This window comes from Notamacropus eugenii, chromosome 2, assembly GCF_028372415.1.
Source record: "Notamacropus eugenii isolate mMacEug1 chromosome 2, mMacEug1.pri_v2, whole genome shotgun sequence".
In the NCBI taxonomy this organism is placed as follows: Eukaryota; Metazoa; Chordata; class Mammalia; order Diprotodontia; family Macropodidae; genus Notamacropus; species Notamacropus eugenii.
In genome coordinates, this window is record NC_092873.1 from 452,404,514 (window position 1) to 452,419,507 (window position 14,994).

The window sequence follows — 14,994 nt, forward strand, 5'->3', positions numbered from 1 at the left end:
CCAAATCTTAAACTGTATTAGAAGAGGCAAATATTTACTCACTATTAAAGTGTACTTTGAATGATCCTGTGTGTCATTCTATCAAATGGACAGAGGATTGCTTCTCACAGCATATAGGTTTACAATGAGGTTAAGATTCGGCACTTTCTGCACAACATCTAAAATAAATTTGAAACATTGCTTTTGCTATCTTTATGTTGGTGAATAAGATATACTTAGGAGTATTACAATAGTGCAGGTCCCCAAAACCTCGTGCCTGGACTGCTATTGATCTGCCTGCTGGTGGATCTGCCTCTCCAAAGTCTCTTCTGACTCTTACCCATTCTCCACTCAGCTGTCAATGTAATCTTACTAATGTGTAGATTTGATCCAATTCCAGGTCTGGAGTCAGGAATACCTGAGTTCAAATCTAGCTCCAAACACTTATTAATTGTGAGCCCCTGCACAAATCATTTAACCTCTCTTTGCCTCAGTTTCCTCTAATGTAAAATGGGGATAATAATTGTATCTGCCTTGTAGTGTTGTTGTGAGATCAAATGAGATATTTCTACTTAGCATTTCACACAGTGCCTGGCTTAAAGTAGGTGATATATAAATGCTTCTACATCTTCTTCCATTCCCTCCACTAAAGCAGATTCACAATTGGTCCATAACTTACAGTCTTACAGTTTGGGACATGGAGAAGTTAAGTGACTAGCCCATGAAAACAGAACTGTATGTATTTGTAAGTGGTATGATTTCAAGTTTTCTTGACTCTAAATATGGTTATCTATGTACAACACCACTGCATTTCAAAATAAACAGATAAGAAAAAATAAATCCCTTGATTTTAACCAATTCAACTTTATATCTATGCAAGGTTAGTACACAGATATGTAATTCTTTATTCCAGGTCATGAATCATATATGTACCTAAATATTGCCTCTCCCCTTTCAAATGCTTGGGCAAAATGTTAATATTTAGTAAACTGAGAGAAAACTTAGAAATCCTTTTTAAAAAAATTATCTATCCATGAAAGGCTCCAGGTAATCATGAAGCATATTAAGTAATTATTAGCATCATAAATTTCTATAATGCATTTGAAAATAAACTTGTAATTATGTCAGATCAAAGACAATTTTAGCTTCTGTTTTCCCCATAATTTTTGGATTAGTAAGACTATAAATAGGTTGCTTCCATAGACAAAGTGACATTTTAGCCAATTCGGGGGAGAGATGAACAGAATGACATTTCTGCTTTCTGTTAACATCAAAGTGACAACTCTGTCCTTTCATCAAGGTTTACACTCTGTGGGTAGGGTGATGATCCTTAACATCCATTCATTATTTACAAAGTAAAGAAAATCTATCCACAAACAGATGAAGAGATGACTTTATCTGTTTATAAATGATGTTGAACCTGGATTAGCTTTTTCAGCCTTGAAGGTCAATTCACAGTGCAAACTCCTCTGCAATCAGAACTGGTACAAAAATGATATCACACTATATAGTGCCTTGCATCACAGGGAATTATCTCACAGGGCAATTACAAAAGTAGAAGAAAAAAATGTGTTGGTCTTGGGATGATGGGCAAGTAATTCAGTCTCTCAGCATCTTCAGGCAACCCTCCAAGTTACAGAAAAGTAATTGTTTTGTATTTTTGTGGGAATTTCTTCCCTGGGAGATTCTCACACCGATAATTGCAGGTTCAAACCACCTGTCTTTTTTCTCCCAGGGGTAGGAAACCAGCACTCCAATCAGAATAATAATAATATTTGTATTATTTACCTCCCAATCTTTTTACTGAGGCCATTTCTCTTCAGGATGCACTAGACTCATGGGGATGTCTATCCCCTCCCATTACAAGTGCTCTGTGAGCCTGTACTACTAAAATTATACCTCAGAAGCCCCCGGAAGTATGCTATTAGAGACAGCTCAAAACAAACACAGTTATGGAGATAGTGCTGTAAACACCAGCTTAACAAAATAGCCCCTCCATAAACCTCCAATGTCCTTTTCCAGAACTACTCAGTGTCACAAGGAAGAATCGGTACACATCTAAAGTACAGTAGTAGATATAAGCACAAATAAAGAATAAATTTGACCAAGGTTACTCATACATGTAGAACTGCAGGACCCATGTGGCCTTTCCCTGCTCATTATGTCATCAAACCCCTTCAGTTGCATATGACCTCTCTATTAGGAAAGTCATTCATTTAGGTGCCCAGAGCCTGTTTCTCTCTGCAGTTCAGTTCCCATTTGCTAGTTCTGTCCCCCTTACTGACTTATAGGAATTATACTACTCAAAGCCATCTCCTAGCTCTTCTGCTGAAATATTTAGTTTCTCTGGCTTTTTAAACAGCAACCAGGCCTAATGGTCTATGTTTAGTCACATAATGGTCAACTGTCTTCTGATACAATCAACTCTGAGAGGGAGAACTTCTCAACAAATATAAAGCTTTCTTTAAATTTCATTTGTCTTAAAATATCTCACTACCTTTCTTACCTACTTTTTGTATTCTGTAATTCCATTAAGTGGGCTAGGGAAAAATTAGTTGATCAGGGGTATCTTGATCTTGGCAAGTAGGTAGCACAGTTGATAGAATATGGGATCTAAAGTCAGGAACACCCCTTATGAGTTCAAATATGGCCTTAGACACTTACTAGCTATGTGACCCTGAACAAAGCCTGTTTGTCTCAGTTTTCTCAACTACAAAATAAACTGGCAAAGGAAACGGCAAACCATTCCAGTTATCTTTGCAAAGAAAACTTTACATGAGATCACAAAGAATGAGACATGACTGAAATGAATGAACAACAACAAAGTGGTAATAATAAACCTTATGTGATTTTCCTTACAGAACTATTTGATGATCATAGGAGACCATGTGAGTAAAACACTTCGTTGCTGTGAGGAGTTAGATGAATGTAAACTTTAACGAGTTCTAGGATTATTTCCGATGACCTACACTTTGTGAGGAACTTTTAGCAGAAATGGTCATCATACAAAGAAAGAAATCGTAAAGTCCAGAGAACCATTAAGAGGGAAAAATACTTGTCATTTTTTTTTCTGTTTTCTTTCAGATACTCCTAAAAACTGAGAAGTAGACTATAATTCTCAATGAACAAAATACTATTTGGAGTAGACAATTTGCAATGTATTTTAGATTTGTCTATTGCTATGAGCTAGTAGAAATGCAAGGAAATGGTATTTGGCAAGGGTAATAAGATAACTTTTCTTTGAGGCTTTGATTCATCTTCCCTGAGATTTAGCTAGTTTTTCTGGCACTTGGCACAAGCATTATAGTCTCATAGCTTAGATGATCAGAACAGAGGTGGGAGGGAAACTAGAGGCCATCTAGTCTAACATTCTTAATTAAAAGTAAGGCAATGGGGTATGTAAAAGGATACATGACTTGCCCAAGGTCAACCAGGTTGTAAATATCAAGGGCAGGATTTTAACTCAGCTCTTCTAATCAGCTCCTTGTGCCCTGTGAATAGAAAGACCATAGATGAGAGAGATCCTAGCACATAATCTAGATGATGGGGTAGAAGGAGATTACAGACCTTTGGATAGCCTGAACACACTTCTGGAGAGTTTGCTACCAAAAAGACAAAGTGGAACTGAGTTACAAGAAGTCAACTGAGATTGAGCTTGGGTAAAGATCATTCTTCTGCTACATAGGCTGGAACCCTTTCCTTGATGCAACCTGGAATTCCTAAACATCCCAAATCGTGGAATAAGAAGGTGCTTGAAAACATAGTAGGTAATGCTGTGAAATGGTACAAAAAGATATATTAATACCTTAACTAGTATGGAAGAAAGAATGGGCCATCAGTCTGAGGAGCCAACAGTTAGCCTAGGAGAGGAAAAGGATAGGTTAGCCCTGGCAGCCTCCAGCCAGGAAAATAAATAGAAGATACCACCACATTAAGGGATATAAAAATAGCAAATAACCATGAATTCTACATAGTTTATAGGAGATAGAGAAAGGAGGCATGCTTCTAAGATGGTAGACATTCTTGGATAAAGCTCTATTTGTTCCATATCTCCCCAATTACAGCATTGCTATTTCCCAACCCAAGATGAGTTTAAAATTATTTCATGTTTTTAACTAAAAATGTACAAAGAAAGTATCATAAAACAACTATTAGAGAAATGGGGAACTATATATTAAAGAAAAAAACAAAATATAATCAATTAGACCCTCACTATAATTAGACTTTGGAAAGAGCTACAAGTGTTGGAGGGAAAAACAATAGTGTATTCTCCTCTTCAAGGTTGTTTTGAATTTTGCCAAATGTTAACAGCTTTGTGTATACTAATAAAGTATAATTAATCCTGAATTTGAAGATATATTGATAATGAGATTTCAGCAATAGAGAGAAGAGACTTTGAGAAGTGATGGTTCCATGGTTCACTAACAGCTGAATTAAATCCTCCCCTCAGGATCTGGCTTCCCCATTGTGTACCTTATGCATAAAAATGAAATCTTGGAATGCAGCTGGCAACACGTTGGGATTTAAGAGCTTTTAAGGGGATCTTACATAATTAATGAAAAACAAACATGGGCATAAGGAAGCATTATAAAGGAGCCCAAATATGTTCTTATGAAAATTTTCTCTACCGCCTAATTCATAAATATTAGATATATGCATGCTCCCAAATGATGTTCATTGTTTTTCTTTAGACTCATAGATTGTTAGAGCTAAAAGAGAGCTCAGGGATCTCCTAATCCAACTGCCTCCTTTTACTGAAGCAATGGAAAACCCAAAGACGTGATGAGACCTGCTCAAGGCTACATAACTATTAGGTGACAGAATCTAGTCTAAATTCCACTAGGAAAATATAATTAAGTGCCTACTGAGTGCAAAGATCTGTGCTAATTGTTATACAAAGACAACAAAAGGTACAGTGTCTGCCCTAAAGTAGGTTATTGTTTACAGGGACATTAGACCAGATCTCCCAAATACACAAATAGCTATAACTCAAGATAGCAAACTATCAAATGTGTAGAATGGCAGGGAACACACAAAGTAGAATGAGAAATTCAAAAAATATAAAAATATGTTTAATATGAATGCATATGTAGATCTGTATCATACTTTGCAGCCATTTGGGGGAAGGGGGGGGAAATTTAGAACTCAAAATCTTATGGAAGTGAATGTTGAAAATTAAAAAGAAAAAATAATTAAAAAAAAAACCAAAACCCTGGAATCAGAGTCTTGAGCTCAGTTCCTGGCACAAGTAACTAGCTGTGTGAACTTGGCCAAATGATCTTTTCAGTAATCTGGTTTGAAAAAAAAAGAGGCTGACCTGGATATTCTATGTACTTAAACTGTGTGATCATAAAAGTTGATGAAATCAGAGAAGGTTTTACAGAGGAGGCTCCTGAAACTGGCTGTGAAGGAGGTGACAAATGTCAGAAGATAGAGATGGAATGAAAGCTATTTCAAGCCTGAGAGATAGTATGAACAAAGCACAGAGGCAGGAAAGAAAATAACAAAATCAAAGAATAATAAATAATCCAATTATTCTGAGAAATGGTATGCACACAATGGAATATCATGAAATGATGCCAGAAAGGCAAAGATTGTGAAAGGTTGTAAATGCTAAAAAGGCTAAAAAAAATCTGGTTTAATCTACAGGTGATGGCAGTGTGAGTCTGTTAGCAGAGAGTAAACCTCACTAAGTACAGATATGGTCAATACCAGAAGGCTGGCTACCAGATGATGGATATCATACCACAGTTATTCATAAAGATGATTGACTAAGGTATAGAAATGCAATTTTCATCAGTCAGAGCAGTACTTAAATTGATAAAATTAAAGATCATCTGAAATACTGGTCAAAATGATTTATATGCAAAATTAATAGTTTTCTTTGGGGAAGATGGTATGATCTTAGTGGATGATTCTAAAGGAAAGAACTTCTCAAGTCACATAATATCTCCAAAAAGTAAATTCTTCAAACCAGAAGAAAGGTAATGAAGGTCAATGAAAGGAACGGAGAGGCAGAATAGGCTAAATTATTTCACACTAAGAGGCAAACAAAAAAAAATTATGGTGGAGGTGGGCAATGGGCACAAATTGGCTCAAAAATGGAACAATATACACAATCATTTAAAGCTAGAAATCTATTTTACCTCACAGGAAAGTAGAAGAGGAGAAGATTAAGTAAAGGGAAGGGGTGCTAGGGGCTGACAGAAGAGAGGGCAGCCTAGGGAAGTAGTAGACAGAAGCAAAACACTGTCAAGGAGGGAAAGGGTGAAAGGAGAGAGAGGACAAACGGGGGAAAAAAGAATGGAGGGAAATACATGGCTAGCACTCATAACTGTGAATGTGAATGAGATAAACTCTCCCATAAAACAGAAATAGGTAAAAGTGTGGATCAAAAAACATAATCCTACAGTATGGTGTTTACAAGACAACAGAGATATCCACACAGAGTAAAGGTAAGGGACTGGAGCAGAATCTATTATGTTTCAGCTGAAGTATAAAAACAAAAAGAAGGGTAGCAATCCTAATCTCACACAAAGCAAAAGCATAAATAGACCTAATTAAAAGAGATAAGGAAGGAAACCACATCTAGCTAAAAAAAATCATAGACATTGAAGTAAAATCAGTACTAAGCATATATACAACCAAGATTAGAAAGAAAGCAGAAAACTGGGAAACAATTTTTACAGCAAGTATCTCTGATAAAAGTCTCATTTCTCAAATACACAGAAAACTGAGTCAAATTTATTAGAATGCAGACCATTCCCCAGTGGATACATAGTCAAAGGATACGAGCAGGCAGTTTTCAGATGAAGAAATCAAAGTTATGCATAGGCATATGAAGAAATATTTTATATCACTTTCAGTTTGATATTGCAAATAAAAAGAGTAACTCAGGTACCACCTATCAGATTGGCTAAGGTGACAAAAAAAAGGAAAATGATAATGTTGAAAGATATGTGGGAAAACTGGAACACTATTGCATTGTTAGTGGAGTTGTGAACTGATCCAGTTCTGGAGAACAATTCGGAACTATGCCCAAAGGGCAAGCAAATAGTGCATACCCTTTGATCCAGCAAAACCACTATTAGGACTGTATCCCCAAAGAGATTATAAAAAAGGGAAAAGACCAACATGTAAAAAGTATTTATAGTAGCCATTTTTGTAGTGGCAAAATAATGAAAACTGAGGAGATAAGTATCAATTGGGGAATGACTGAACAAGTTGTGGTACATGAATATAATGTAATACTTTTGTGCAATAAGAAATAAACAACAGGCAGATTTCAGGGAAGAAAAACCAACAACCTGGAAAGACTTGTACAAACTGATGCAAAGTGAAACAAACAGAACTAGGAAAACATTATAAACAGTATCAACGATGTTATGTGATGATCAACTGTAAATGACTCAGTTCTTCTCAGCAACACAATGTTTCAAGACAAACACAAAAGACTCATGAAGGAAAATGCTATCCTCATGCATGTAAAGAACTGATGGATTCTAAATGCACATCAAAGCATACTTTTTTTCACTTACTTTATTTTTAGTGTTTTTTTTCCCTTTTTATCTGCTTCTTTTTTCACAACTGTGACCAATATGGAAATGTATTTCACATGACAACACTTTCATAACCTATAACTTACCATTTTAGGAGAGATGAAGGGATGGGAGGGAGTAAGGAATAAGATTCTGGATCTCCAAATCTTACAAAAATAAATGATAAAAATGTCTTGACAAGCAATTGGGAAAAATAAAATACTATTAGAAAAGAAAACAAGGATGTTTTTCTTTCTCTAACCCTTTGGTATTTATGTTATTCTCCATAATTTTATAAAATCACTGAAAGTAGTTCAAATCCGGCTATAATATTACCATCAGTTTTCATTTTGGGGTGTTTGTCAGATTGGTAGATTCTTTCAATTTCTAATTTCCCCTCTAGTTATATCGTCAGTTTTTGTTTATAATTTCTTTTTATTTGTTTTTATAAATTTATTAATTTATTTATTTTTAGTTTTCAACATTCCCTTTCATAAGTTTTAAACTTTCTCTCCCCCTTACCCCCCCTTTTCCCCAAAACAACAAGTAATCTGACACAGGATCTACACATGAATTTCTATGAAACACATTTTCACACTAATCATGTTGCATAGAAGAAGTATAATGAATGGGAGAAACCATGAGAAGGAAAACAACACAAAACTAAAAAGGAAATAGTCTGCTTTGTTCTGCATTGTGACTCCATAGTTCTTTCTCTGGATATAAATGGCATTTTCCAATTATTTTAGGTCCTTGCATTGCTGAGAAGGGCTAAGTCTATCAAAATTGGTCATCACTCACTGTGGCTGTTACTGTGTACAACATTCTCCTGGTCCTGCTCTCTTCACTAATCATCAGTTCATATGATTCTTTCCAGGTTTTTCTGAAGTTCACCTGTTCATTTCTGATAGTACAATAGCATTCCATTACATTCATATATCACAACTTATTCAGCCATTCCCCATTTGATGGACATCCCCCTCAATTTCCAGTTCTGGGCCACCTCAAAAAAGAGCTGCTATAAATATTTTTGTACATGTGGGTTCTTTCCCCATTTTTATGATTTCTTTAGGATACAGCCTTAGATGAGCTATTGGTGGGTCAAAGGGTATGCATATTTTTATAGGACTTTGGGCATTATAATTTCTTTTTTTTTTTTTTGTCAGAGCAGCTGTGGCTTTTACTGTATTACAGTCAGAGATGATGCCCCATGGCCCCTCCCACTAAATTCCATTTGGGTCAAGAACTCTTCTAGAGAGGTCACTCAACCTGAGACAGAGAGGTTAAGGTCACATGGCTAGTATAGGTCAGAGGTTGGCTACCTCGGTCAAGTATATTTCAATTGGTTGGCTAGGGAAACTAACCCACTTGATTGTATTCCAAATTCTAAACCACAAAACCAAATTTTCAGTTTATACCAACTTGAGGATAAAGAGTGCCCTCATCCATGGAAGCAGATGGTCCTGGAGTAGAGGCACTGACCAGGTGTGCCCTCCAGAAGGCAGAGTCCTTCTCTGGGAGCTAGTCTCTACCCTCCAAGTGGGGACTTGGGGGTAGTCGAGAGACAAATAGCCCATGGCTGGTGGTGGGACACAGGGGCCAAGATGGTGCCCACTGTTTTCCTCAGGTGAGGAGGGTGAGGCCATATGGAGGACAGGTGGGAGAACAGCAGGCCCTTTGGAGCCCTCTGCTGGTCTGAAGAGGAAGTGCTTGGACAGGCAGAAACCTGGCTTATGTTTCCATTTGCGTAGAGGTCCATTTGGAGGCACTAGTAGCCAGGGGACAAGTCCAGATGTGTGACTGAGAAGCTGTGTGCTGTCTCCAGCTGGCTGGGAAGGTGCAGACAGCAGCCCAACCTCAGCTGTGCTGCGGCAAGGAGAAGAAGGGCACTGGGGTCAGCTTCTCTCTCCCCTTCAGGGATGTCACCTCTACTAGGGTCAGGGCCTCCAGCACATTGGCTTTCAGACTCTGCATCAGCTTGCAGGCTGCACCCATGGTACCTCCAGTGGCCATCAGGTCATCCACGATCACCACTTTCTGGCCAGGTTCTATGGCATCTTTCTGGATCTCCACCTCTGCCTCGCCATATTCCAAGGAGTAACTGGTGGATATGGTGGGCCCAGGAAACTTCCCTCGCTTTCGAATGAGCACAAAGCCTATTCTGAGTTTCTGGGCCAGGGAGGGACCAAACAGGAAACCCCAAGCATCCAAGCCAACAATATAATCGATCTTTGTTTTGTGATTTTCTTTCAGGTGATCAGCCAAAAGCTAAATGGAAGCCCTGAAGTCATCTGGGTCCTTCAGCAAAGAACTGATGTCGGAATAGGATGCTGGGCTTGGGGAAGTCAGGGAAGCTCCAGACCCCACAGGCCACGAGCTGCAGCTTGGACTCAGCCATACCGGGGCTCCCTGAGGTGGTGCAGATGGGCATTATAATTTCTTGAAATATTTTTCCAAACATAACTTTCATGTAGTCCAATAACTTTTAAATTATCTCTCTTCAGTTTATTGTCTAGGTTAGTTGTTTTTCCTACAAGGTATTTCATGTTTTCTATGTTTCAGTCTTTTGACTTTATGTCTTACAGTCATTAGTTTCTACTTGATCAATTTTAATTTTTAAAGAGTTATTTTCTTCAGTGAAGTTTTGTACATGTTTTATCATTTCCCAATTCCAAATTTTAAGAAGTTATTTTCTTTAGTTTTTTCTGTTTTTTGGCTGTTACACCAAGCTGTTAATTCTCTCTTCATAATTTTCTTACATTACTGTCACTTCTTTGTTTCCAGTATTCACGATAACACTCTTACTTGATTTTGCTCTTTTTATTTCTTTTGTTAGCTCATCTAGGAATTTTATTGGGTTTGTGCCTAATCTGAATTTTTCTTTGAAACTTTGTTTGTAGATGTCATTAAATCATTGTCTTTTTCTGATTTTGTGTCGTGAATTTCCCTAACACAATAAGTAGATTTGTAACATCAGGTTCTTTTGTTTTCATTCATTTTTTTCAGTCTTTTTTTTTTTTTACTGTGGACTTTATACTAGAATTGGGCTCTGTTTATTCTTGGAGAGAGGAGGAGAAGTTGTGACTAGCCTGAGCTTCAGGCTTTTAAGTCCTGCTGTTTTCACAGCTAGGTCTATGACTTGTAACTTTTGATGCTTCCAAAGTAGTATTATATGGAATTTGGACTGGTCACTGACCTCCTGCTCTATATTCTGGTCCCTACCCAAACAAGGACCCCTACTCCCTTGCAATCACTGCTGCTCATCTCTGAAATGAAACTTCTACCTGTATCCAGTTGGGGGCACTGCTCACTTGCCACCAAAATTAATTATTAGCTGATGGAGCTGCCAAATGACACCTGACTCTGCACCCAGTGCCATCAAAGGAGTTTTCCTAGAATATCTTTCTTATCATGTGTTCTATCTCCTTACCGACCAAGGATATTGAATATTCCCAATGCCACTGCTGCTACTGGATACTTCTACTCTTGATATTGCCACCAATATAGTCCACAGCTCCAATGTTCACATAACTTTCTTTCTATCTTCTTAAGCTGCTTTGAGCTTAAAATAATAATACACTGTGATTTTTTATTGGTTATTCTGCTCAGAATTTGTTTTGACAGTAATTTTTAAGTTGTTTAGAGGGATGGGTTGAGAAAGCTCATCAGCATTGCTGATTTTATTCTACCATCTTGACTCTGTCCCACCTCCCAAAGTAGCTGAAATTTAAAACTTATTTCAGTACTTATACTGCGTTTTTTCCCCATGTTTGGTAATGAACTCATTATAAGCAGCTTAAGGCTTTATTTACTTTATTATCCTTAATCATCTTGGGTTTCCACCCCTTATTAACTATTATTGACCTGGTAATACCTGGTAATACTCCAGAGATCAATTTCATATATGCTACCTACACTTCACTTTGTAACAAATCAGAACCAATATTAATTCCCCAAACCATTTTAAATACATAATGTTGACATTCACAAACTATATTGTATACTATACAATAACTAAGTAATGAAAATGGAGGAAAAAAGTTCTGTGAATACTACAGTAATAACATATATCTCAGACAAACATGTGTCTTTCTTACAACAACGATAAGAATTCCTATCTACCTAGGTCATTTCTATGTCACTGCCTTGGTTGTAACAATTTAATTGGATTAAACTTTATAAAAGGGCAAATTTGCATTTATAAGAAATTTGAGCCTTATCATCCTGCAGCATGAGAAAAAATGCATATCTGACATCAGCTTGATGAGGTCTGCCAAAACAAGATTTGATAGAAGCCATAGAGTTCAGTAAGTATGATTTCTGTTAAAATGAGCACATTATAAAAATTGTGTTTTTGTACTCTAGCCAATTACATAGTTGTAGTCATAAACAACAGAAAGTGATCAGTGAAATGTCTGTCATTAATCATAAGATTAATCAGTTGTGTAATGGTATCTTACATTATCCTAAGTACTGTCATTTTCACTATCATGTAAATCTTAGACCTCCAAAAGCACCAAAAGAAAAGTAGGAATATCTTAATATAAAGGATCACATCTAACATTTCCAAAAAAGTGGCCCTACACAAGTAGAAAAAATATGCCCAAAACAGAAACCAATACGTTGTTAACCTAACATGTTATTGTCAGAACTCTGTCTGGCATAGATCTCTTAATGAGGTAATAAAAAATAGAAAATGTTCTCAGTCAAATACTTTTTTGAAGGAAAATTTTACATATCTATCTATCTATCTATCTATCTATCTGTCTATCTATCTATCTATCTATCTATCTATCTATCTGTCTGTCTGTCTGTCTGTCTGTCTGTCTGTCTGTCTGTCTATCTATCTCTCCATCTCTCTATCTATCTATTACTTATTCCTTAAAGTAGATTCTGAATGCAACTGCCTGGGGGCAAAACGAGCTACAAATGGACTTCTGAAAGGACTATAGCAAATCATTAGGGAACATAGAAGCCAACATTTCTTCACTCACATGACTACTTCACTATTTTCCTTTTGACATTGTTAGAATAGCAAGAATAAAGTAAATTAACCAATAAACATTCATGCTTGAAACACACCAAGACTCCTACTTAAATAGAATTTAGGAAGGATTGGCTATGCTATCCCAAAGCATAATAATTGCAACAGCCAGAATTGTTTTTCCTTCTTATGCATATAGGATCAGAGAATGAGGGTTCGAAGAGAATTTAGTGACCAGGTCAAGTTCCTTTATCTCATAAGTTAGAAAATTAAGACCCAAAAAGGGTGAAGTGATATTTCCAATTTTATTTTACAAATTTTTATTTAGAAATACAAACAAAACAGAAAGACTATGTTGCCATGATTAAAACTCAACTCTTCCTGATTTCAATTACACTGCAATGTACCTTCTTCTCCTCTTCTTTTTTCTTCCTCCACTCAACTCTTTTTTCTTCCATTTTTCTCCTCTTTCTTACTCTTCTCATTTTTCTTCTCTAATTAATATTATTTTTTTCATTATCAACATCTTTATTGACTTAGAGTTGATGGCATTCAAAGAGAAAGAGTCCTCTAATGTCACTATCTTACTAACTTTGATGTTAATAGTGTTAGGTGAAATATTACACATGCAGAAGAAAACAATTATTTTTTAAAATTGGGTAAAGGGCTGGAATGTAAATTCATCTTCTGCAGACTCATGCAAAGCATCCTCAGGACAACATTTACAGCAGACAAATTGGCAGAGATGATATTATATAAATCGTATCCTGTTCCCACATTGTTTATATATGTTCCCACATGTATTTATACAATAGTCATGGAAACTCATGAAATTGTGGTCTTACTACACAGTTCCCTCTGATTTTCACAGTCCTTGGGGTGGGGGGGTAATGAAATTAAAGAAAAAGAAAATACTAACATCTTAAAACATTTTTAAAAAGCAAAGTTAGAGGACTCCAGAATTTGAACAGGGTCTTTTTAGAGGATCGATGTAAAAATATGGAAAAGAATAGCATAGGTTAAGAAGATACGAATGAGTTTCTATTTGTGCCTATGAAGACACAACTTTCATGAGATCATGGATTCATCAGATGCTAAACCATTTGCTTGATTACATTTCAATGAATGAAGAGAAAGGTTACATCAATTTGATGCTCTCGAGTTTCCACTTGTTTTTTATATGCATTCCAAACTTTTTAGTCATAACTTTTAGGCATTCCACCAATTCCCTTCTAGTCCCCCACTCATCAACTTCATTTTTTACTACTCGACTTGGATCTTTCTTTAAATTTTTTAAATCTAAAAATCCAACTCTGTAAAGAAGTCTTCTTAAAGTTTGATGACTCATTTAGCTATCATTACTCCGGTACAACTTTACCCTCTTTGAGGTGTAGGGTGTGTTCAGGGAGGACCAGTACCAGTACCAGTACCTTTTGTGTGATGGCTGCCAAAACCCATCGGGGCTCTTTCCATCTTTGGTGTCCATCTGTTCCACCTAACTCTCACCTGTGGATCCACAAAGTTGCAGCATACACTGTGGCCACACCCTGGTAAACTGTTTTGGCAGATAGGCCAAACCAGGTTGAGGGTAGCCAAGGGTTCTCAAAGCCATTGGTGAGTTAGGGGGGGCCTCTACCCCAAGCATATGAAAACTTCGTCTGGTGGAATGGATAGATGAGAACAATTTGTTCTAACAGCCATGAAGGCAGATGAAACAGGCGATGTGAAGTGCTTAGATCTTAGTTAGACACCAAAGACACCAAAGTCATCCACTGCATCCTGAGCCATCGCCAGTTGTCTGGACTCTGTCCTGCCACTGGACAGTGATGACTATGGAGGAGAGAGTGAGGCTGACGACTTCATGCAGCTTTGCCTCACTTAAATTCAGTTTACACATGAATCAAAAGACATCAGGCATACCATTTCACTATTATGCCTCAAAGTCCTATGGTGATAGGAAAGTGATGAATCAGCAGGTGTGGATACTCTGGGAGCTGTAGTCACAACCCTGTACACAGGCCATACAGTCGTTTCTCACTGGAAGCAGCAGTGGGACTCAGCAGCCCCCTGGGTGTCTGAGCAGCCTTTTAAGGTTGCACTGCTCACCTCCTGGTGTGAGGAAGGGGTCTAGAAAAAGTGCCCTAAATATTGCCTGCTTACCCAACTCTGACCTGATTACCACAGCAGTCAGTGATCCCACAATGTGGTCGAAATACACAGAAAAATGTACAAAAACATGTGCACTCACCATCAGCACATAGAACATGCACACACTAATAGACAACACAAAATCCAGTCGATCTGAAAGAAGACCTGCTCTTGTTGCAAGAGAACTCAACAGGTATCACATCCAAGTTGCAGCCCTGAGTGAAACAAGGTTGGCAAATGAAGGCCAGCTTACTGAAGTTGGAGCTGGATACACCTTTTTTCTGGGGTGGGCACTGTGAAGGGGAACGCTGTGAAGCTGGTGTGGGTTTTGCAATCAAAACCAAT

At 37.3% G+C, this 14,994-nt stretch overlaps 1 pseudogene; it reads right to left on the bottom strand.

Annotated features, from left to right (window-relative positions):
- Positions 1–9,374: 9,374 nt before the first annotated feature.
- LOC140524172 (adenine phosphoribosyltransferase pseudogene) lies at positions 9,375–9,928 on the bottom strand (annotated as a pseudogene).
- Positions 9,929–14,994: the final 5,066 nt, after the last annotated feature.